This window comes from Myotis lucifugus, unplaced genomic scaffold (genome assembly GCF_000147115.1).
Source record: "Myotis lucifugus unplaced genomic scaffold, Myoluc2.0 scaffold_17, whole genome shotgun sequence".
NCBI lineage: Eukaryota > Metazoa > Chordata > Mammalia > Chiroptera > Vespertilionidae > Myotis > Myotis lucifugus.
In genome coordinates this window covers 8894947-8919653 of record NW_005871065.1, presented here as the reverse complement: position 1 = coordinate 8919653, position 24707 = coordinate 8894947, and the positions used below count along the sequence as shown (strand labels likewise).

At 39.3% G+C, this 24707-nt stretch overlaps 1 protein-coding gene across 1 annotated transcript in view; it reads left to right on the top strand.

Annotated features, from left to right (window-relative positions):
- The first annotated feature begins 23019 nt into the window (after positions 1-23019).
- The window catches only part of HAS2 (hyaluronan synthase 2), a 26329-nt gene continuing 24641 nt past the window's right edge, over positions 23020-24707 (top strand). The window contains exon 1 of the mRNA XM_006085251.2: positions 23020-23670. The gene's annotated coding sequence lies outside the window, so the exon portion shown is untranslated. The remainder of the gene's footprint in view (positions 23671-24707) is intronic.

The window sequence follows — 24707 nt, the reverse complement described above, 5'->3', positions numbered from 1 at the left end:
TTGATTCACTTTTTACTCATCTGAATGAGCAGACCACCCCTTTCCCACACTCTCACCCTCACTCCTTCCCCGGATGTTTAAACTTGGCCCACAGCCTGAAAGACAAGACAACTTCAAAACCATAGGTGGTATGTAGGTAAGCAGCAGTGACTCAGGGGTGCAGAGATTGTGACTTGCCACCTTTCACAGAACACAGCTCTTGGGAGTAGGTATGACTATGAAACCGACATTTGGACACAGCTCATTACCATAACTGATTCCCAGATGAATCACATTAGCTATTTCCGGATTTATGGGGTTACTGAAAGTTGAACATGGCAACTGCTACTTTAAAGATTCTAAAACCCAAGCTAAGACAAATCCCAACAAGATGGGGAAATTTAAGAGCAGCTGCTAACACACCTTCTCTTATTTCATCCCATTTCTTGCTAGCTGCTTTGAGATTATACACAGAAGGAATGTCTCTGTGGGATGACTACCGATTTACCCAGAAACGAAACCCAAGCTCTAACAGCTAGTTAGTTACCTTCCTGTTTGGCTTCGGATTCTGTTACTAAGAAATGACTGTCTATGCACATGTTAATTATGGCAAAGCTGATGGAAACTTGGCTGCCATGTCTAGACACTGGCTGAGCCGGGATCTGGCTGGAGACCCGGGGCAGCTTGAACCTAGATTATATCTTGACCCCCTGAATTGCCTCTTCCCACTTCCCGGTTCTGAGACAGCCTGATATAGGCATGCCGCCAGTTGCTTAAAATCTGACATGTCTACATTATCAGTTGAGTGTAGAGGAGAGAATGCAGACTGCACCCCCTTCAAATTCTGCCTGGTAGATAGGGAGAGACATGTTAGAATGCGGATTTCCGACGACCCCTAAGATGTGTTCTTAAGTGCTCTTCAACAGACAGGCTTCTTAGAACTTTCTTTTTAATCTTTGGGAAAAGAGATAATTTTCTCTGTTACATTTCCGGTTTTCACATGTGATGATTTGTGAGGAAGCTATAAAGCCATGAGGTCCATGGCTTTAGCCTACTGTTTAGGGCAGTAGGCTATCAACTCGGGCAAAGTGATAGGTTCATGAAGTTGGGTAGCCTAAAGATAACCAGGAGCTTTTCATTCATCTCTTCAGCCTGAGGAGCACTTTAACACAGCACCTTAAGAAAGGAAGAAGAAGAACTATCCTTGCAAACAGGGGAATGCTCCTGTATTTAGTCTCCAGAAATCACAGGTTCTCAACCTAAAATCCACACCACCCATGTTGGTTGAGATGTTCAGTCTTGTGGGAAATGGAATATGGAAGCTAAGAGGCAAAGCGTCACAGAGCTGTGACAGACCTTAGATTTCTAACTCAACACTTGGTGTTAGAGATGAGGAAACCATGACATGGAGAGGTAAAGTCAGAGGTTTGAAACTTACTCCCAGGGCAAGGATGCCTTCACAATGGAGTAGCAGGATAAGGATGTAACTCCTTTCTCAACATCTCAGTAAACTCGGATGCTTATTGCCACCTTTAGCAGAAATAAGGCTGCATGCTTTTTGTTTGTTTTATTTTAAAAAATATTTTTTTATTAATTTCAGAAAAGAATAAAGAGGGAGAAAGAGATAGAAACATCAAAGAATCCTAGCTTTTCCACGTGGGAGCTCACATTCAAGCCTCCACTTAAGCTCTCCAGTCTTTCAAGGAAGTGCCCCTCAAACCTTGCCCTGTGTTCTTGGACACACTTTCATCCCACATACATTTGTTGAGTTTGGAATGTTTCTGGGGTTGCCCTGGTTTCAAATACTCATTTCCAATCTGCAGCAGCATGTTTTATTGTGTTTGTGTTTGTGTTTTTGTTTTTTGGTGTTGTTTTTTTTTTAAGATTTTAGAGACAGAGAAAGGGAGAGGGAGAGAGGGAGAAACATCAATGTGAGAGCGAAACATTGACCAGCTGCCTCCTGAACACCCCTTACCAGGGATTGATCCCACAACTCGGGCATTTAGCCTGACCGGGAATTGAACTGGCGACCTTTCAGTGCACAGAACAAGGCCCAACCAACTGAGCTACACAGGCCAGGGCTGCAGCAGAATGATTAAACTGAGGTTACCAGTTAAAAGGAGGGAAGAGGCTTGGTCATGTCAGACTTCAAGGCTTCCTATAATGTGGTCTCCAATTACTAGTCAAACCTTGTATTTTTTCTCCTTTATAAAATGGGATCTTTCTACCTATTTCACAAGTCTGTTGTCAGAATTACATGAACCAATGCATATAAAAATGTGAAGCTTGCAGTATATCAGGTATTTAATACATATGTTTATTTTTCATTCCCCAGGATGTTCTATTAGTAACATTATAATCCTGCCAGTCTAATTAGCTCATCTTACTTGTGACAAACAGACATTTTGACCTCTTTCATCTGCTTCCTTCTCAGGTAGTTCTCCCTAACCCTTCACCCCTTCATTTTAACCACTTAATTACATGTAGGCGTAGCAAAGAGTATAATTGGCTTTTTATTACTCTAAACTAAGCTGCTGAAATCTTTTGAGAAATAAGAAGCGGTCCCTGATAAGCCCTGGCCAGGTAACGTGGTTGGCTAGAGCATAATCCTGATACACCAAGGTTGTTTCCGTTCCAGGTCAGGGCATATACAAGAAGCAACCAATGAATGCATAAATAAGTAGAACAACAAATCGATATTTCTTTCTCTCTTCTCTTTCTCTCTCACTCTCTTATGATAAATAAAACAATAAAAAAGAAGAGGTATCAGAGAGGATAGACTTGGTCACTCTTAGTTAGGTATGTAACTCCAGCACAGAGCAAAGAGCCTTGCATATCACAGGCCCTCAATATGTATTAGGAGTCAGGCATGTGGCTCTAGAATCTAAAGTTTTCTTGCCTTTGGACTCCAGGCAAGTTACCTAACAGCTCTATTTCTTCACGTGGAAAAGGGAGACAACAGTTTCACTCTCCTCAGTGCTCTGTTAAGGGTAAAATGTAAATGACATATATGAAGTGTTCAATGCAGTTTACACATTTGTAGTATTGATGATTATAACAAAATAACTATCGCACGGATATAAGTTAATTGACAAAAATGCAGAAGTAATTTCATACTATTTAACCTGGAGGTCAAGAGCTGGATGAGCAACTGCCTCAGAACCCTGTGATTCTTCTAAAAGGACACCCCAATCAGACTACACCCTTCTTTGTCTCCCCCAATGTGTCCTTCATGCTGTGATTACAATACCATTTCATTCCATTTTGAATGCCACTTCCTTTCCAGCCTTTAAAAATGGTATCATTTTATTCAAGATTCAAACTGAATGCAAGGACCCCCATGCCATCTTCTTGGATTCCCCCACCATCTACCTTCCACACTCCATCCCCACTCCTTCCAAATACAACAGGTTACAAGTCTCTGCATCCTCTGTTATTCCATGGCAACCTGGTCACCACCTTCCTCACAGCACTGCCTACAATTGCCTGATTGGCTCCTATGGCTTACCTCTATTCAATTATGAACTTCTGGTTCAGTAGAGTCCATCTTCATTTTTTTTAAATCTCCCAATGGAGGGGAACATGGTGGGCCTCTGTCCCATTTAGGGGGATCACATTGGATTGACTTAGCTGGAACTGACAGCCATTTGTGAAATCACCTGCTTCTGTTTACTCTCACTTCCTTGTAATTTGGTGATTTACTGGAAATGCATGGTCAGTTTAGTTTCTTAAGATGCATGATTAAAAAACAACAACACAGAATTGAGTAGCATGGGGCTACCTTAAAAGTTATTATAAAGGACTTAAAAGTAGTATTGAAGAGACATGCAAATCAGTACCAAGAATCCACCCTACCTTATTTTTAGAGATTTATAGTTTCTTCCTACCCTTTTCTTTTAAAAGGAGTCAGGGTTGGTTTAATCAACAAGCTGACTGGAATATGTATGAAGTCTCCAACTCTCTGGATATTTTTAATCCTGAAAGTGTCTTCTGGCAGAGCATAGCCCTATCCATAGGTTTGGTTTTGGAAGCAAGCAGAATGAAAAGAAGGCTGCATTGTTCACATGTGGTTAAAAGTTCATTTAAAGGGCCTTTATAAAGAGCTTTTAATATAATAATCCTTTTTTGTAAAAGCAATAGTTAAAAAGAAAATGCTTAATGATTAAAAAACACATTGAAAAAGACTCTCCTATTATTTCTAAAAAGTACCTGTACATTAAAAATATCTCAGTGCACATTTGTATCATATTTTAACTTTTTTCCCCTGAAAAACATATTGACCTCTTCCTGATTTTTAGTTGTCTTTAAAACAAATAAACACTCTTATTCACTGCATACAAACTAGCATTTTTAAATTATATACCAAGCTTTATAAAAGACATTATAAAAGCCAGTTTAAAATTATGCAAATAATTGTAAATGAATTCATCACATCTTGAAAATGCCACAGATTTTGAAGGCAGGTGGAGTGCATGAGTCTGTGCCCCCTTCATCTCTGTGGGTCCTTGGATAGACATACTCTTAGTCTCTCTAAGATTCCAAATCATTGGGCGAATTGTGGTACTTCTCTCAGAGGGCTAATGTGAGGATTAAAATAGAAAAAGCACATAAAATGCTTAGCATAGTGCCTAACACTTATGAATGCACAATAAACATTTCTTTTTATTGTTAAAAATAGATAATAAGTTTCTACTCTGTTTCAGGCATGCTACCAGGCCATAATGACATAAACATAAGAAAAGGGTCCTGTTTTTACTCTCACTTTATTTAGTAGGGACTAAAGGAACTGAGAGAATTAACACTGTTTTCTAACTACTGACAGACAGTTAATGTGGGCACCAAAAGCAAATAAATGTCTTAACGTTTCAAAAACTCCAGCTGACAAAAGCATTCTATTGATTTGGATGCTTAAAAGGATAGCGATTCTAATAGCTGTGGGGGAGGAAGAAATTTTTTTCTCTACCCTCTTTAAGTTCTTTTGGCTGGTCTAATAATTAAATTTGCAGGAGACAGGTTTATTATGGGCACGGGCCTTAATTTAAATTCTTGCAAGCAGGATGTCAATTGCATTGAGCTCAAAATAATCCTCATGTCAAAATAGCACATCTGGGGGAGGCTGGCTTTGAAATCCTTCCTTGCCAAAATAAGTTTTCAGTCCTATGCTAGTCACATAACTTCCAGTTTGGAGCTCAGGTGGCCTGAAGTTTATCAACAAGGAAGGTAGACATCTTGTTTCTTTTAGTGTGCTATCCTGGCCTAGTAATTTGAATAAACAGTTTTGTCAGCCTTAATTGCCTTTTGTCTTTGTCGTCAAAATAACTCTTATTGATCCCTCAAAAACCAGTCCAAAAGTAACCTTCTCTTTGTTTTTCTATTTGCCCAATATTAAATCTATTGTGTTTGGTGTTTCTAGTGCACTCTATCATATCTCTCTATTATAGTACCTAATATAAAATAGACTAATGTTTTCATTATTTATTCTCTAAATATAAAAATTGGGCTATCATGCCTGACCATATTGAGATGTGTATCCTTATAAGAAATTATTTTTTGGCATTGAATAAGGATTGTCTCTTTAAGTACCATATGACCAAATTTAAGCCTGTCATTGATTGTGTGGCCTGAGTATGATGCTTAATTTCTAGAACTTAGTTTCTTTAGGTTCACAATACTAAAATTTGGACTATGTACCCACTTAAGATCCTTTTGGCTCCAAATTCTATGAGTTTGTAACATTGAGTGAATTAAACTGTGCAGATTATGCTTCCTTCATTTCAAAAATTAGAAAACCAGAGCTTAGGGAGTTTAAGCAATGTTAATGGTAATTAGGAAACAAGTTATTAGTGTGTTTCAGAGCATGAGCTTTGGAGACAGAATGCCTGGGTTTGAATGTTGTTCCCACTGCTTGCTTGTCCTGTGACTATAGACAAGTTGAACTTGCTGCTTCTTTATTATCTATAAAATGGGGATGATAATAAGATATATGTGATAAGGTTGATATAAACTTTCAACCAATTAACATATGTAAAGTGCAAAGACCTGATTCATAAAAAGTATTCAATGTGAGCTCTCATGCTTACCCAGTATCTCACACCAGAAGATTCTGGAACCAAATGTCCTGCCCACACAAACAATGCTTTTTAATATACCACAAACTCTCTAACATAGTAGTTTAAGTAGTTATCAACATATACATATACCAGCAGATAGAGTCTATTGTGTATTCTGTGTTGTGCTAAGCACTGTACTTCCTTTTCTTGTTAATCCTCACAATGACCCTGTAAGGTGAGTGTTAGAGGTCTATGATACCTTACCTGCAATTTCAAAATCAAAGAAGCTGAGAACACTGAAAGTGTTTCATAATTCATTGGATGACTTTACTTGAACTCTTTTGAGGCAAAAATAGGACTTGAAATGACATAGGTTATTTATAGGCCTTATTCCATTTAGTGTAAACATTTATATGATTCACTAGACAAATTTAAGAGAGTATCATCCCAAATCTCCTGAGAATGTTAATATGATATATTAACATTATTTGTACTGTGTTGCCTTTTATCAATCAAAACTTCTAAATGCTATTTTTTAAAAATAATGGAAATGTTTTATAACTGGATTGTGGTGACAGTTGTACAACTCTGAAAATTTACTCAAAAATCATTGAATTATACACTTAAAACAGATCAATGTTAGAATATATAGAGTATACCTTCCTTAATAAAGCTATCTTCAACAGGCCACTAAAATATGTATAATTATTAGGAAAAATAAAATTAATAAAGTAGCACCTATAACCCTTTTTTTAAGTTTAACATTACCATTGGCTGTGGTATTTGGTGTTTTTGACTGAGGCTGAACTTGGTTGACAAAGTGCTATCCATACAGAGTTTGAATCCATAATGACATATTAAGAAGTACTGTAACATTTTCCACACAAGAGAAAGGAAACCACAAAAAAGGATTTAAAAGAGTAGAAAGGGAGTTCATGAAAAATTAATGAAATTGAAAATGTCCAAATACCTTCTCTTATATATTTTTTTTAATAACCCCATTCCATCAGAATTTATTTTCTCCCTCTGAGCTTCCGTAGAATTTTAAGACTTTATAATGAAAATTAATAATGTACTCTAGTCATCTGCATCTGTTTTACAGAATAGTAAGCCCATAGACAGCAATGATAGTTTTATTTAATTTATGTATTACTCATGGTGCATTAAAAAAACTCTTAAGTAGGGGTCTAATGAATATCCGATTCCACTGAAACACTTCCTCAATAAAAGTTTACACATAAAAAATATTTTTCTTCTAAATTCCAAAACACAATTGAGCCTGAGTTTTTATTAAGGAATTATAGGTCTTTATTATCATACTAGAGGCCCAGTGCATGAAATTCATGATGAGGAAGTGAGGTGGGGGGGGTGTCCCTCAGCCCGGCCTGCACCCTCTCGCAATCCGGGACCCCTCGGGTAGAGTCCCTAGGCCTGGCCAGCAATCAGGGCCTATAGGGGCTTTCCTTTCCCTGGCTGCTGGCAGCTGGCCCCGCCCCTGCCACTGCCACTGCTTGCCATCTGTGTGGTGCTGCCCCCCATTCCCTGCCACCGGTTGCCTCCCTCTGTGGGTGACAGGCATGGGATGCGATCCCTTGGCTGGCCTGGGTCTCCCTCTGCAGGGTGATTGTGGGGCAATGGCAGAGCCCCCCAACCAATCACATTACACCACCTTGGCTGGCCTGGTGCCAGTGCATGTCATAGCATGGTCGTCCAGAAGGTCGTTCTGCTGTTTTTGGTCACTTGGTCGATTTGCATATTATGCTTTTATTATTATAGATTCATTTTACAAAAACCAAAACCAAAGGTTGAAAATGTTATTTGCTCAAGAAGACTCAGATACTACATGATGGAGCTGGTATTCTAATCCATGCCTGAAAAACTTAGAATTGAAACTTTTATCTGCTTCTCTTGAAGATATATACAATTGTGGGAAGGTTAGTAACAAATAAGGAATTTTTGTTTTAAAAAAATCTTCTCTGATATATCCATGTTACAGAAATGTAAAAGTGTCTAACAGAATTGAATTTTTTAAAAAAATTTTGAGTTAGAACATTAATCAACCAACTTTCTTCTCTTCAGAACCTCGCTATTCTGTCAAAATACTCAAAACTATTTCGTTTTTATTATTTTCTTTGTGTACTCTTTTCAAACAGTAATCATTACCTGAGCCAAACTCAATAGCCAGAATTAGATAAGCAAATAAAGAGAACAAAGATGGAAATATTCATGACCAACTGTGTTTTCATTTTTTTCTCCATCAAACTCTTTAACAAAAGAGTTATCTCCCAGAGTTCATCTTCCCTTGATACAATTGGATCCCTCATCATAATGTGAGTCCACAGAATGATCTGTCGAATTAGAAAAGCAATAAATACAGTTCAGTCCAGTTTCCTGGGAACGATCAAATGTTTTGAGTTTGACTTCCTCTCTATCCCTAAAAAACATTTCAGAAGGAAAAGACTGATGGATTCCTCATTGGTCTTTTTCCTTTGTATGTTTTGTTAGATTTTTTTAAAGCAGACTGTGAAAAGTTGTTGTTCATTAATGAAACTCAAAAAGTAGTCACATCCCTTTGAAGTTTAAGACAGCATCTGTTTCACTGTCCAAAGAGAGTAGAGAAATCACCATCTTCATCACATGGGTTTCAAAGTAATTCAAGTATTGCCACCCAGAAGTTGCAGGTGCAAGATTATAGCTAGCTTTGTTTTATAAAGCATATTCTTGCATGTGTGTGTGTGTGTGTGTGTGCTCACACACACATGCAGAATAAGGACCAGGTCTCATAAAATGTAAGTTACAAACTCATTGATAGTAAGTTAAGATGGTTCTTCAGGTAAAATTTTGTCAGTTACCTACCAAAGCCATTTAGCATTTAGTCAATAATGACGTAAGTCATTGAAAAAAAAATCTAAAATTTCTAAGGGACAACTTAACTTTTCCAGTTCAGTTCACTGAAAGGGATATGAGAAATCAAATTCAAGCTTTATACAGAGGATGCTATCTCTCCTATCCTTCCTAATTAAGATTTTAAAAGTTAGAGTATTAAAAATAATAGATATAAAACATTAACTTGTCAGTCTTTTGATGTACAGTTATGGCATTTTGGGGAGGAGGGAGGCATAAGTCAACTAATCTGTATAATCTATCTTTCATAAGCCTTATCAGTAATACAACTCCTATATTTTCTAGTTTGGGTTTCCTTAGACTGAGAACTTTAGAAATGCTTGGATCATAATCTCAATGCAGAAACCTTCAATATTTTTAATAGTTTCTCATCTATACATTCACACCTAACTTGATAGCAATTATTTCAAACAATGTTAGCTTTTATGTCTCCATTTATTTCCCCCCCACACACATTATGATTTATTAATTTATGTATAATTTAATAAAGTAAGCAATCACAATAATAGTTATCAAAAATGGAGTAAGCTTCAACTTCTAAGAATATAGAGTAGATATACTTTTCACTATTCCTCCTACTAAACACAACTAAAAACCTTGAAAATGATACATAAGAGAAACAAATGAAAACCTTGAAAGGTGAAGAAAGAAGGCAGACTGGCTAGAGGACTTGGTAAGTTTCTGGCGGTCTCTTTTAATGTCACATATCTCAGACATAGCGTTGAAGAAGGTGGCCACTTAAAATTCCACAAACTCAAACAAACAAACAAAAACCTACATTGAAGTCTCCTCTCTTTAGCCAAAGAAGTAGAAAAGGGCAGCCTAGTAAGATGGCTAATTTGGGATTTAAAAAATTGCTCCACTTCAGCCAGGTGGGCGTGGCTCAGTGGTTGAGCATTGACCTATGAACCAGGAGGTCATGGTTCAAGTCTCGGTCAGGACACATGCTGGGGTTGCTGCCTCCATCCCCAGTGTGGGGCATGCAGGAGGCAGCCAATCAATGGTTCTCTCTCATCATTGATGTTTCTATCTCTCTCTCCCTCTCCTTCCTCTCTCTCTTGCAAATCCATAATTAAAAACACACACAAAACGTATTTCAAAAAAAGAATGAAGGGGAAATCAAGATGTTCTCAAATAAAGGAAAACTAATTTGTCCCTGGCAGACTTACCCCAAAAGAATGACCAAACAATGTTCTCTAAGCAGAAATAAATAATAAAAGAAGAAATCCTGGAACATCAGGAAGCATAATGAGATACATATTTTAAAATATCGGTAGGGGTGAAGCAAGAGAAAGCAGAAAGAAGGGTCACAGGATTTGTCCAATAGGTTGGGAATTATTATTATTTAGTATTATTTTTAAATGGGATAAATAAAATGGACATTAATGGTGTTAAAACAAAAGTTTTAACTACCAAAAGCTGAGTGGGCCCAAGTGACTACCTATTGGTCCCCCAAACAGGTCTGCCCTGTTTACCCCAGTTCAGAACTTTTTTTAAAGTCAGAAGGCAGAGATTTTATCAAGAAACCTTACCAGCAATCTCTTGGGGCAGCATTTGGGCCAGTTAATTAAAGTTTGACAAAAGGGCCAAGGTCCTTAGGCTTGAACCCTCACTGGGGGCCCAAAGCCTTTTACACAAGTGGATAAAATGGGGTACTGGTGGCTGGTAGTATGTTCTTGCACTAGACACATTGAGGTGTTAGAGAATTCTCAATTTGAAACTTGATTTATACATTTTTATGAAGGTATATTTGTTAAAGTAGAAAAAAATATTCATTACTTTGGCAACTTGATTTATGAATATTAGGCATTTAGACTGCTAATAAACAAAAGACAACCAAGTAAATATGAAGATCTAATGGATTTCACTAGTCGATTCATGAATCGAGCAGCATTCCAATTAAGCAACTAGAAGGACACTCTGAAGTGTTTTACAAAAGGCAAGGTAAGGGAGCTGTTAAAAATGAAAACAGAAGCTTATTTGGGGGCCAGGACATGTTTCTTTAGGGGGAAAGAACATGAAGGGTTTTTGTCATGCAGTTTGCCTCTTCTTTCTATGGGAAATGGAGAGGGCTTCCAGGAAAGATTACTTTACTGGTGTTTGGCCAGAACATTTCAGACTGGTTGGTTAAATTTACATTTCTGGGAGAGGTTGAAACTGCAATTAGGTCATGTATTAAAGCTAGGTGTGGTATCATGGGCTTTCAACCCAAGTGATGCCATTTTGGATCTGTGGGTTTTTTTTCTTTAACAAGATGTATGACCTGTGAGCCTTTGTTAGTACTCTTGCACTGAGTACTGTAAATGTTAACAACAAGACTATGTCCCTTAGTAGGTGCTCAATAAGATTTTGGCGAATAAATACTTGGCAACAATGAACACAATGACTCAATATGAGGACAAATGTCAGAGAGGAAATCAAATTGGCCAGAATTTCCCAGAGAAAAACTCTTCTGCTATACTTCCAATTCAATATAGTAAGTCAGGCAGCATAAATTCAGTTATTGGAAGAGAGTTGGGAAGCCATATACAAGTTAGTTTATTAAGAAATTTAAATAAAGATATGAGAAATAGCAAATGTATCCTTCTCTTTGTTTTAAAAATAGAGGTGTAAAGATTTATATTTAGTTAACCATTTATTTTTGGACATTCCTACCAAAGGAACTTACCAGAAGTCCTGGCATAGAATTTCTTGATTCAATCTGGCCTGAATCACTAACTCATTGTGTGTGACCTGCGGCCAGTCACTTGTCCTCTCGGCACCTCAGAACATTTAGCTAGAAACAAGGGTGTAAAGCAAGAGTGTGCTGAAAACAAGATGCCCCACCTAAGTTAGTTTTCCTGGGTAAATACATTATGGTAGAAAAAGAACATTCAACTGTTTGAAAGAAGTATTTTTAAATTGATTTTTAATTTTTCTTAAACATAGGACTTTCTATAATTTAGGTAGATTTGGTTAATACTCATACATCAGAAAATTCCTTCTAAAGTACATATTCACAGCTAGCACTTAGTAAGTACATTAAAAGGATTTTCTTTAGGAATTAAAAAAAATGACTTTTCAGTCTTCAAGAAGACTTGAATGTTTTTGTTTTTGTTTTTTTTTTAATTTTTGTGCATCAAACAACTCAAAAAGAGTCTGGAGACTTTGCTAGAAATGAATGATACAGATTTTACCTGGCCAGTGTGGCTAAGTGGTTGACCATTGACCCATGCACCAAGAGGTCACTGGTTGATTCTCAGCCAGGGCACATGCCAGGTTTGGGGGCTCAATTTCCAATGGGAGGCATGCAGGAGGTAGTCGAAGGATGGTTCTCTCTCATCAATGTTTCTCTCTCTCTCTTCCTCTTCCTCCCTCTCTTTCTAAAATTAATGAAAGCATAAAACAATTATTCAAGAGTCTTAGAGTTTGAAAAGTGGAAATACAACTAGACAATACCCACAGTGTTCTGAAAAAGAAAGCAAAGCTAAGAGTTCTTAGAGTAAAAAGTGCATTCTTGAGAAGATTTGGTCCTGCCTTCTCAGCCTCTGAATTGGTCCAATGTGGTAATCCTCTGGAAGACAGGTGGTTTGGATAATCGATGTCAGATGGCCTGGACACATGAACATTCCTTCCTTAGTCCTTCAGTGGGTAATTAGATGATTATCTCAAAATTTAATGTATGTTCAGGAATTGATCAGGACTGGAAAGTTAAAAAGTTTGATTTCTCAGGCTAGTTTAAACAAGAATAACATTGTTTCCTTACACCTCAAGTTACTTGATTTTAATAATTTAGCAGCTTGATTATAGTGACTCCATCTTATTTCTTTACTCTCTTCCTCATGAGCATAATCTAGAAGTCTAGGAAGCCTATCACGACAGGGGAAACTGAACAGCTCCATTGCAACCAAGAAGTGAGTTCTTAGGCACTTGTTTTTCAACCTAAGTGTTTCAACAACACCAATTATGATGATTGACATTTATTGCACACTTATCAGAGGTATAGATGAATAATTTTATTTACTCCCCCATGATCTTCTAAGCAAAGATTTTACTACCATTCCTGTAACCATAGAACCAGCTCAAAATGGTTCTGCCTTTGCCTAGCCAGCATGGCTCAGTGGTTGAGCTTTGACCTATGAACCAGGAGGTCACGGTTAGATTCCTGGTCAGGGCACATGCCGGGGTTGCAGGCTTGATCCCAGTGTGGGGTGTGTAGGAGGCAACTGTTCAATGATTCTCTCTCATCACTGATGTTTCTATCTCTCTCTCCCTCTCCCTTCCTCTCTGAAATCAATAAAAATATATTTTTTAAAAAATGGTCCTGTCCTGTTTTACAATATACAGAGCTGCTTTTCAGAGACAACAGACAAAAACTGCAAGTCATGCAACAGAAGCACGCACAGAGGAGAGAACTTTGACTTCTATCTGCACCCAGAACCAAAGTCTCGCTCCTTCCCCACTCTGTGGAACCAAAGAACAGAGACACAACCAGACCTTGAATACCACAACCTTTTCTGAAGCAAAGGGTTCATTGTCCAGGAAGATCCTGTGTTGATACCCCTTTACCATAGATGGCTAAGCTCCAAGGTCCTCCAGTTAAAATTTGCCCTTCTAGTGCTTTTGCATACCTGTTTCCCTTATACTTTAAAAAAATCCACTCCAAACTCTGGATCTGAGAGTTTGGGCTTTTGAGCTTTAACTTCCAATTCTCCTGGTTGCACCATCTATATATATAGAAAACCCTAAGCGACCGCTCGACCATTTGAATGGTAGCTATGATGCGCACTGACCACCAGGGAGCAAACGCTCAATCACAGGCATGAAAACATGGAACAGACTAATGAATCTCAGAGGGAAGGGGGGAAAGGGGAGGGCAGGAAGAGATTACCAAAGATCTTATATGCATACTAGAGGCCCGATACACAGATTCATGCACTGGTGGGGTCCCTCGGCCTGGCCTGCGGGGATCAGGCCAAAACCGGCAGTCTGACATCCCTTTGAGGAGTCCTGGATTGCAAGAGGGTGCAGGCCAGACTGAGGGATCCAACCGGTGCACAAATCTGTGCACCGGGTCTCCAGTTCATAATAAATAGCCAGCATTTCTCTATTGCAATTCTGGTTGTTTAGTATCCAGGTGGACAAACTCTTTCTGTCCTGTAACATTCCCACTTTAAATAGAGAATAACTGAAGTTGAGTGAGATTAAGCAATTTGCCCAAGACCACAGATATTAAATGTGGTGGTACCCCAAACAAGTAATTTGAGTCTAGAACCTTCAGTTTTATACCTGATGTTGCATCCTCTGTTCTAGAAATCATGGGATGAATAGGCCAGCAGATAACCTATTGATTATATAAACTTTGTTTACAACATACCGTCATTAAGTAGAGAAATTCTTTAAAATTCATAATTGTATTTTGCAAAAACAACAACAAAAGGCATTGTTACCCTTTCATTATCAAAGTAGATTTAAGTACAGAAGTCTAATTTTAAAGAACTGTGGGTAAAAAGCCCAGGAAAGTAATTTCTTCATCTAGGACAAAAGTTAAGCTTCAGAGTGCATAAGAATTACCGGAAGAAGCTTTCAAAATAGGTATTGCCCCATGACTTAACATTACAAATTCTGATAAAAGAGATCTGGGGTTTGGACAGGGAATCTATTTTTAAAAGCGGCCAGATGACTGAGCTGTAGGCTGCCCTTAATCCACACATTGAGAAACACAACTTTAAATCTCTTTTCACCTGTGATATTTGGAGTCACCTGACTTTTCAAAACAAACAATGAGACTACTGCCCAAATTGCTTAATTAGAAGCCCAACAAACTTGGTGTGAACAAATAACATGTGCTGTCTGGAAGAGGTGAGTCAGGAACAAAATCAAAATACTGTATGTCCTGGTTCCTGGTTTAAGCATAATATAGAAATGGAACCATTACATACAATGTTCTCAGACCCACTCCAATCTGTATTGAACTCTGAAATTTAAAAGTACTCAATTTTAAAGTACTAAGGGAAAGAGCATTCCTATAATTCAGAAAAATGTAATTCCTTCTAATAGCATCACAATTGCTTGCTTTGATCCTCAAGTTACCCTATCCATGGTAGGCAGGATGTGACTAAATGCAAGAAAGGAGTCACACTTTTGAATGGCATTTTTAGGACTGAGAGTGGCAGTACCAGCCCTCAGGTGCCATTGAAATGGTAATTCTGCTAATTCCGTCTTGGAACTAAAGGATCTCTTGGATAAAGGTAGGAAGTCTCACTTTTCTAAATGGCTTCAGGTTTTTCCTCCCTAGGATTACATCCACTTGTATGTATTCAAAGGCAGGCTTCTTAACCTGGAGTCTTGGAGTAGTTTGGATTTTCTTGTCCTCCTAAAATATAAACTCTATGCCCAAGGAAAGAGGGGAAAATAATCTTATATTCCCAGATTCCTATTTCCCTTGGATAGCTTTCTCCAAAATGCCTAAATTTCCCTTCAGCTGAGATCACCCCCGCCATTAATGTATTAAAAAAAAATTTTAGTGTGAATCCAGAAAAAAATAGGTTTGCTTAGTTTTCTTCTCCCTTTGCCTTCTTTAAACCTTTAAGTATATGATGTGACTTCTAATTAATTAGGAAGATTTAGGGTTTCATAATATTTCCCAAGACTGCACAACGCTTTTTTGGGAAGGAAATTTTTAATCTGTCCAGGAACGGGTTTTGGGGAAAACAATCTGTGAACCCTCTGAAATTGTATGGAAATTTTTTAGTATATATTAACATTTCTGGAAACAAGGTTATATATATATATATATATATAAAGTCTTCTTCTACTTAGAAAACTTTAACAACCACTCCCTCTAATAAGAAATAAACTAGTTTTCAGAAATTAAGAATATCTTTTTTAAGGTTTTGAGAAGCTGGAAGGTTAGTTAAGCTTTTCAGGAAGCACATGAAATGCCACATAACCTCCAAGGAAGTTTATTTACTGTAAACTATGTAGTTACTTAATCTATTTCCACAGTCAAGACTATTAGCAGTAGCTTGTGGACAAAGACATATATTTCAAAATCTCCTTAGTTATTGCAATTGAGACTATTAAAATATCAAGGGACAATTGGATTACAGACTTGCACCCTGAGTAGCACTATCTGCTTTTGTTGATTTGTCATGTAAAATATAAACCCTGGTTGACAAAATAAAGCATTTAAATAAAGGATAATAGTTTTGTGTTTTTCTGTAACATGGGTCAGAAAAATGCAAAAGATAAACCTACCATTTAGGCTATGTAAAATAAATTCCCCTCCCCTCCTTTAAAAACACAGATAGATTTGGAGATAATTCTTAAAATTCAAATAGTATAATAATATGAAAATAAAGCTTCCACATGTTTATTCAATAATTTAAGGTGAATTTCCTAAATATAAGATTTTCTTTTTTAAAAAAATAAATCATTCAGGCGGCTGTATTTGGGGATTTTGTTGTTAATCAAATCACAATTATTAATTTCAGGTACTTCTGAGTAGCCATCTTTTAGGGTTTAGACTAAGTCGTAATATTTTTTTAAATATATTTTATTGATTTTTTTACAGAGAGGAAGGGAGAGGGATAGAGAGTTAGAAACATCGATGAGAGAGAAACATCGATCAGCTGCCTCCTGCACACTCCCCACTGAGTACGTGCCCGCAACCAAGATACGTGCCCTTGACCGGAATCGAACCTGGGACCCTTGAGTCCGCAGGCCGATACTCTATCCACTGAGCCAAACCAGCTAGGGCGTAAGTCATAATATTTTAAAGTTAGTTTTCTCATCCATGGAAAGATATGTTGAGAGACAAAGAGAGAATATCTGATAATGTTTGTATTTTTCTCCCTTTCCTTTCATTTTGGGTAATCCTTAAACAAAGTTTTAATAATATTCAGAGTCTACTTTGAAATGATCAACAATTGGATAAGTTACTATGCTATCTGATATAGTAAGATCTTCAAAACCTATGATGAGAAATAAAATTATGCTCTCTACCAAAATCAATGAAACAACAAGTAATTTGATCTCTTCCAATCTGTTCATTCTAATTTCTGGGTGTCTGATGTTTCCATATCTACTCTATCCACATCTTCAAATCTAGTAATAAACATAACCATGCCCTCTTCAAAATTTTGTCTGAATTAACCCTAGAGCCTCAGGAGTTCAGCCTTGGAATTAGCACTAAAAGTCAAGTAATCCAGTCTCTAAGTGGCACTGGAAAGCCCTTTGCATCATCCAAACCGGAAGTTAGAGAATTAACTTCAAGGTCAATTTCTTTCCATTTTTGCACAACTCAGCCTTTTACAAAATTCTACCTTTCTTGTAGCTAGAATATGTTGTGTTTTAATCCCCCCTAGTGTATAGTTTTAGGGTCATTGAAAACATGTGAAATCTCACATGTATATACAAGCCCTATGAAAGTTTTCCAATGTCTGTCAGGTTCTCCGTCCTATGTGTCATTCTATATAGTCATGCTTCATATGACGGGTTTACTACTGATATCCCTCTTCTCACTGTTAGATCTCAATATGCAACACTTTGTCTATGTTTTTTTAAAAGAAAACACCCAGGCTTGTACACTGCTACATTTGACATCCTATATAATAAAAGCCTAATATGCTAAGTGTCCGACCATTTGGCCAGTCGCTATGACATGCAATGACCACCAGGGGACAGATGCTCCAACCGGTAGGTTAGTTTGCTGCTGGGGTCTGGCCAATCGGGACTGGGCAAGATGGGCTGGAAATGGTCTGGAGCTCTCCCATGGTCCCTTCCCTGGCTGGCCAACCTCCTGTGTCCCTCGCCGGCCCTGATCGTGCACCGGTGGGGTCCCTCGGCCTGGCCTGCACCCGGTCACAATCCAGGACCCTCGGGGGATGTCAGGGAGCCGGTTTCGGCCTGATTCCCGCAGGCCAGACCGAGGGACCCCACTGGTGCACAAATCCATGCACCGGGCCTCTATGTTTAATATTACCCAAATTGTGGTCTGTAGACCCTTGGAGACTCCAAGGCCCTTTCAGGGTATCCACAGATCAACACTATTTGTACAATAATATAAAAATTATTTTCATCTTGTACTTTGTTGACATTTACACTTACAGAGTTATCAGTGGAAGTGGGGTGTCTACCAGTGGAGGTGAGGGATCCCTTCCCCTGCTTGGTGCTGGGGGTCAGGTTCTTATGATATCTTGAAAAAAAGAATTTCCTAAGACTCGCACAGGAGAATGAGTGAATTTTATTTGTGTGGAGTTATATCACTTGGTTTTAAAAGTCCCATTTCCCTTAAACCGGTCCGGGAAAAACTGCAGCTAGGGCCTCAGCAGAGCTAAAAAAAAAAGCCAGTGTCCAAAGTGTCCGTTCCATGGTGGAATTGAGTCCCGTATAACATCAAGTTAAAGTCCATTAGTCCATTGTGTGTGGGGCCCTCATAGCTATGGGTCATGTGAGTGAGCAGAGCATGGGAGCCCACAAGCCAAGATTCAGGAGTCAGGCCTCAGCAGCAGGAGAGCAAGCAAGAGAGAGAACCCCTTTGTTTAAGAGCTTAAATATCAAATCTTCCCTTGCTCACAGTGGCCACACTTACATACCTACTCTGGCCCATGCCTTATTCCCAAGTATGACTGACAGGCAAGCACCCTCTTTAGGTCATTTAGACTTTACTGGGCATGCCTATAATATTCGGCCTTCCCTTCATTTCTTTCCAGTTAATGAATAACTGGGTTGATTACAGCAGTATCAATAGTGCAAAAATAATGGCAAATAAGCTACAAGTACTTTAGCTTGAAACAGGATAGTGGCACCAAACTGGACCATCATAGCAGTCTTTGTATTTTTACCCCCATGCACTCACAGGGAAATAAGAAGTAAATTTCATTTAAGAAAGCCCTTGATAGCCCTAACCTGTTTGGCTCAGTGGATAGAGCGTCAGCCTGCGGACTCAAGGGTCCCAGGTTCGATTCCAGTAAAGGGCATGTACCTGGGTTGCAGGCACATCCCCAGTAGGGGGTGTGCAGGAGGCAGCTGATCGATGTTTCTAACTCTCTATCCCTCTCCCTTCCTCTTTGTAAAAAAACAATAAAATATTATTTTTTTAAAAAAGCCCTTGATAAAGCAGTAAAAAGTATTAATTTCATTAAATGTCAACTCTTGAGTATGTCTTTTTAATGTTCTCTGTGAAGAAATGGAAAGTACACAGCTTGCTGTGCACCAAACGACCTTGGTTGTCTGGAGGAAAAGCTTTCATGTGACTGAGCTGGCCACTTTTATCATGAAATATCATTTTTACTTGAAAGAACAACTAATGGACAAACTGCTGTTATTTGGATTTAGATATTTGGAAGACATTTGATTTTCTTGAAAAATGTATGAAGTGAACTTGTCACTACAGTAAAAACAACAGGCAGTATTTGTTGCTAGTGATACTATCTGAGCTTTCTTAATTTTATTTAAAATTTTATTATTGACTGATTTGTGAGAGAATGAGATTTGTTGTTCCACTTATTTATGCATTCATTGGTTGATTCTTTTATGTGCCCTGACTGGGGATCGAACCCACAATCTTGGTGTATAGGGATGATGCTCTAACCAACTGAACCACTTGACTAGGGCCTATCTAAGCTTTCAAGAGAAAATTATAACTCATTGATATTTTCTAAATAATCAACATCTATTATAAATTCGTGGGTGATTGTAAAAGATGTATTTAATGTGTAAGATAGACCAACAGGTTTTAATGCAAGAGTACACAAGTTTCATTCCTATTGTTTTAGATTCAACATTACAACTTATCATTAAGAATTACTATTTGTCAATTTTTTGTGTGGTATCTAAAAAGAATATATAAGAGAGTATTAAAATACTTCATTTCCCAATTACATATATGTTTGAGGCCAAATGACTTGATATATATCAAAACAACAAAAAAGGCAGCAGATATGAAAGTAAGCTGACATCTATTAAGTCAGATAGTAGAGATTTGGAAAAATGAAAAATGTCCCATTTCACAAAAAATTGTTATTGAGGTGACAAGTCATTGCATTTATTATTGTTTCAAATAGAATTAATAAGTACTTAAATTTTTTTCAGTCAGCTTTTATTTTTTAATATGATAAGTATTGATATATCCCCTATAAGAAAGTTTTTTGAAGTTCTCAATAATTTTTAAGAGTGTATAGAGGTTCTTTACACCAAAAAAAACTTGAGAACCACTTATACAGAGAAGCATGAAGGTACTAAATCCTTTGTTTATTAGACATAAGAACACTTGTTTTGTGTTGTGTCACGAGGAGATTAGCAACAACATACTGTGACCTCACACTGACCCAAGTAGCACTCCTACTTCTGAAGTTCTCTGCTATGGCGTCTAGTATAGTTGAAACAATAGGTATTGGTTGGATTAGATATGTCTTAAGATGTCAAAACCAAAAACATCTATCACCTTCTGACCCAAACACTAATGTTTAAAACAGAAATGACACTTTAAATTGCTTATCAAATGTTATTCAGTGTATTGGTGCCATAGTTTGTTTGTGAAACTGAATCTCACGTCTCCTAATTTGCTGCTAGATGGCTAGAAGCCATAATTCAGGCCTGGGACTCAGAAAGGAATCTTGGTTAAATGTGAAGGTTTGGGGTGCACCCATGGGCACACAGAATAATTACATCTATATAAATCTATGAGAATCAGGGAGGAGACTGTGGAAAGCTTAAGTAGGTCAAATTAGAGTTTGTAGGATGAAACCTCAGTTAATGCATATCAAGAATAATCTTTTTAAGGAATAGGAAGCCAGGAGACAGTTGCTAAAGTTTTTTTGAATAGCCACAATGGTTATATTAGGAAGATTTCCTAAGCGAAGAGTTTAGGCACTATGCTAATCTATTAACATAACAGCTCTGTAAAGCAGGTATTTTTTTTCATTTATCAACGAGGAAATAAAGGTCTAGAGAGGTGAAATACACTTCCAGGCTCACACAAACAGCCTACATCACACAATCCCACATCAAAGGTGGGATTTGAATTTCAGGCCTCCCTAAGAAAATATGTAGATGTACTATTTCACCTCCAGCTTTAAACTGTGCTAGTCTCTTCCCTATTCTCTGTTTTTGGGGCGGGGGTTGGGGGCTGGGGCTGAAACGGATAGAAATGCATGGATGTGTAATTAGCTTTTAAATTCATCCACAGACAGAAAACATGTTACTTTGACTTTATGGGCCATGAATTACAAGTACGAGGGGGTAAACAACAAGTGTGATTTTGTTTAGTAAAGAAACCCCATTTTACTAAACATTTTCATTGCTTAACTATTTCCACAGGAAGAGTTAAATGCAACCAAGCCCTGCAATCCTGCATTACATGTAATATTCACGGAAGGGTAGAGCTGAGGTTAATTAAGTTCTTGTGGGGTTCCACAAACTAGACTCTCGATACCCACAACTTCCACCCTACCCCTAAATCAGTGTGATCCACATGATATGTAAGAGTACATAAGTTGCATAATATATTTTAAATCATAATTTAGCACTTAAAACTACTATAAAAAAATTAAAAGGTGAGAATCTGATTAAGTGGGATGAAACTGTGTTCTGAAATTTAAGCCAGTTCCTTGAGAGTTGAACCACAAAGGCAGGGTTCAAAGGGTGAAAGAAGCCTTGAAGGTTTGTAGGGGGAAATTGGTAAGTGGGTCTCCTCAGAGCCATGTGAAGTCACCAGGCCAAGGTAATGCTTGCCAGAGGTGTAACAGCCCTGTCGGGGGGTGGCCTGGGGTGGGGGTGGGGTGTGGGGTGGAGATCGAAATGAGTACTTGGCAGTTGGCCCTTGGGTACTGGGTTGGCTAACTACCTGGTATTGCAATAAAATATTTGCCCTCTAATCACATCCCCCCAACACTACACCCTGTTTGACGTGTTATAAAGCATCCCTTCCAGTCGACTCTACTTTTTTGTTTTGATTTCGTCATTATTGCCCAAGATATGTGATAAGGAGCAATAATCTAGTTTTCAAGGCTTAATCGAGTTAGAAAGGAGTCCATACCTCAGAGGAACCTTGGATAGAAAAGGAAAAAAAAAAAAAAAAATCTCCAGAGGCCACATTCGTTATTTGTAAACTCATTCATTTTTTCCCAAACAGTGCCACCTACTGTCCATTGTAAGTCATCAGGAGGGTTGTTGGCGAGGATGAAAGAGAAATAAAGGGGGTAAAAAAGTAACCGAGAAAACGAACCCTTTTCAGCCTCGGGACAATGGGAGAGAGATGAGAAAAGACCACCTTGAAGCAAATAAATAAGTATTTTGACTCGTCTTCTTAAAAGGCTCGCAAGAAGCAAAAGCCACTTAAGCCATTACCTTAGAAATGCTTTTTAAAGGGCGCTATTTTCGAGTCCTCCGAAGGGCTATTTTATTTTTATTACATTTAATTTATAATGCATGCTGTTAGCATATTTTTTTACGTTAGGGGAGCAGGTTAAGAAAAAAAACCAAACACCACACAATTATGTTTCCGCTTTTCCCGCCCACCCAAGGCGGAAACGACTGTGAAAGGGGGATTTGGACACATCAGCTCAGAAACTTCTGAGTTGGAGGGAAGAAAGGGTTAGCAAGTAGTGAATGGACCAGTCGCCGACTTTTTAGAGACTCCCGGGCATGTGTATACACATACACACACACACACACACACACACACACACACACACACACACTCCCGGGCACGTATGTACACACACACACACACACACACCCCTCCAGTTCGCTCTTTCCAGAGCGGTTACTTAGCCTAAGGGTACCACTTGGCCTTAAAGCAAATTACTTAAACACTATGCAGAGTTGATCGCAAAGAGGGAATCCTTGTAACTAGGGCAGGAATCAGGGATGTCTACAAAGCGTGGCCTCCAGCTCCACCGCTGGAGAACGGAGGGACTCAGGTGGTGGCCAGCATGAGTGCCCTGCATCTCTCTGCACACGTTAGCAATCAAGTTAATTGAATTCATTGGAGTTTAAAACCGGCCTCCAGCTCAGAAAGGGCTTTGAATGGCCAATTTTTCTCTGCTTCTCCCCGCCTCCCGCCGGCCCGCCCGCCCGCCCCTCCGGGTTCCCCAGTCCGCACCTCCCTTCTCCACTCCCCTCACCCCCCTCTCCCTCCTCCGCCCTATTAAAACACCCACCAGCTCACTAGTTAAGACCCCCTTAAGTTGGAGGAGGCAGAAAGGCAACAGCAGCGAGGAAGGAGAAGTCAAGACGTCTGGAAAGAATTACCCAGTCCTGGCTTCCAGCAGCCCATTGAACCAGGGACTTGAACCAGTCCCAGCCAAAGACTTTCTCCTGATTCTGCGCTTCCTGGGTTCTGCTGAGTCTTCACCGGGCTTTTTTTTTCTTTCTATACGAAAAAGAGAAGAGATTTCCCGATATCAGGGGAGAAGGACTGGAGCAAAAAGAATAACAATAAAAAATTTTTTAAAAAATTAATTTATTTTTAAAGTAAAAATTTTTTTAAAAAAAGAATCAGGAGACTTAAGTGCAGCGGAAATATCCGAGAATATTGGTGAAATTTCCTTTTAAAGTGGGGGAAGAATCAAACCTTTAAGGCTCCCGCATCTTTCTTTAAATGTTGTTTTTAAACTTTTTATTTTTTTTGGCCGGTCGTCTCAAATTCATCTGATCTCTTATTACCTCAATTCTGGAAACTGCCCGCCACCGGCCCTCCGGGACCACACAGACAGGCCGAGGACAACTTTATGACCAAGAGCTGAACAAGGTACGTTATACTGGCGCGATTTGGTGAAGGACGAGGGTGCTCGAATAGGCCAGGGGAGGGAAGAAATGATCTACATAGGTGTTTTTTTAAAAAAAAATCTTTACAGTCAGTTTTCGACAGAAAAGTGTGAGGTCTGAAAATTTCCAACAGACTAAAAAGCAGTGGATATTGCAGATAACTGTCAGGCTTAGCAACCTTGTCTTTCCCCATCCCTGCGGCGCTCTCCAGAAATCCGCTGCCTCGCTGGGAGCACAGGTAACCTCTCTGCCGGGTAAAGACTGCGCGTCCCGGGATGTACTTTTCCATTCCGCATCTTCCGGAGCCGCAGAGGGGCTCCCCAGTCAGGAAACCAGAATTCCCACTGTTGTAAGGAAAATGCATTTCTTCTCCTTCCCATCCCTTTTTCTTCTTTTTCCCATCCACTCGATGTGGGGAGGAAAACCCTGGAACTGGCCGGCGCGTTTTAAACTTCCAAGTGGGAAGCCCGCTTCTTACTTGTAATGCAAAGGGTTAAAACGATCGGGGTTCCTAGCTGGGACCCCAAGAAGGAGGGTACTTCCCCACCTCCTCGCCGCTACCGGCCTGCTTCGGCCACTCCCCCCTTTCTCCAGCCTCCCCTCCTGTGCACTCCCTGCACCCCATTAAAGTGTCAGGCTGGGTCTGTCCGGGCTGAGCCCGGCTCTGGAAGCCTTAATCAGGCACGGCGTCCCCCAGATCCTGGAGGGAGGAGGGCGCGCATCTCCCCTGTCCTCTCCGGGCCCGCCTGCCCCGGGCTGGGCGCGCTTGGGGACCGCGCGCGGCGCGCGGGCAGCTGCAACGTCCCGGGAGCCAATTCCGACGTGGCACCCAGCTCGCTGGGGAGCCTCTTTCCGCAGCCGCAACGCGGGGCACGGCCGGGTGGGAGGTTGGGGGGCGCACTCCCGAGCGCCCAGCGCGGATGCTGACGAGTCTGGGAGAGCTCTGCGAAGTGGGAGGCGAGCAGAGCTGGTCGCAAAAGGGGGCCCGGAAAAAAAAAAAAAAACCTTTGGGGGAAAATT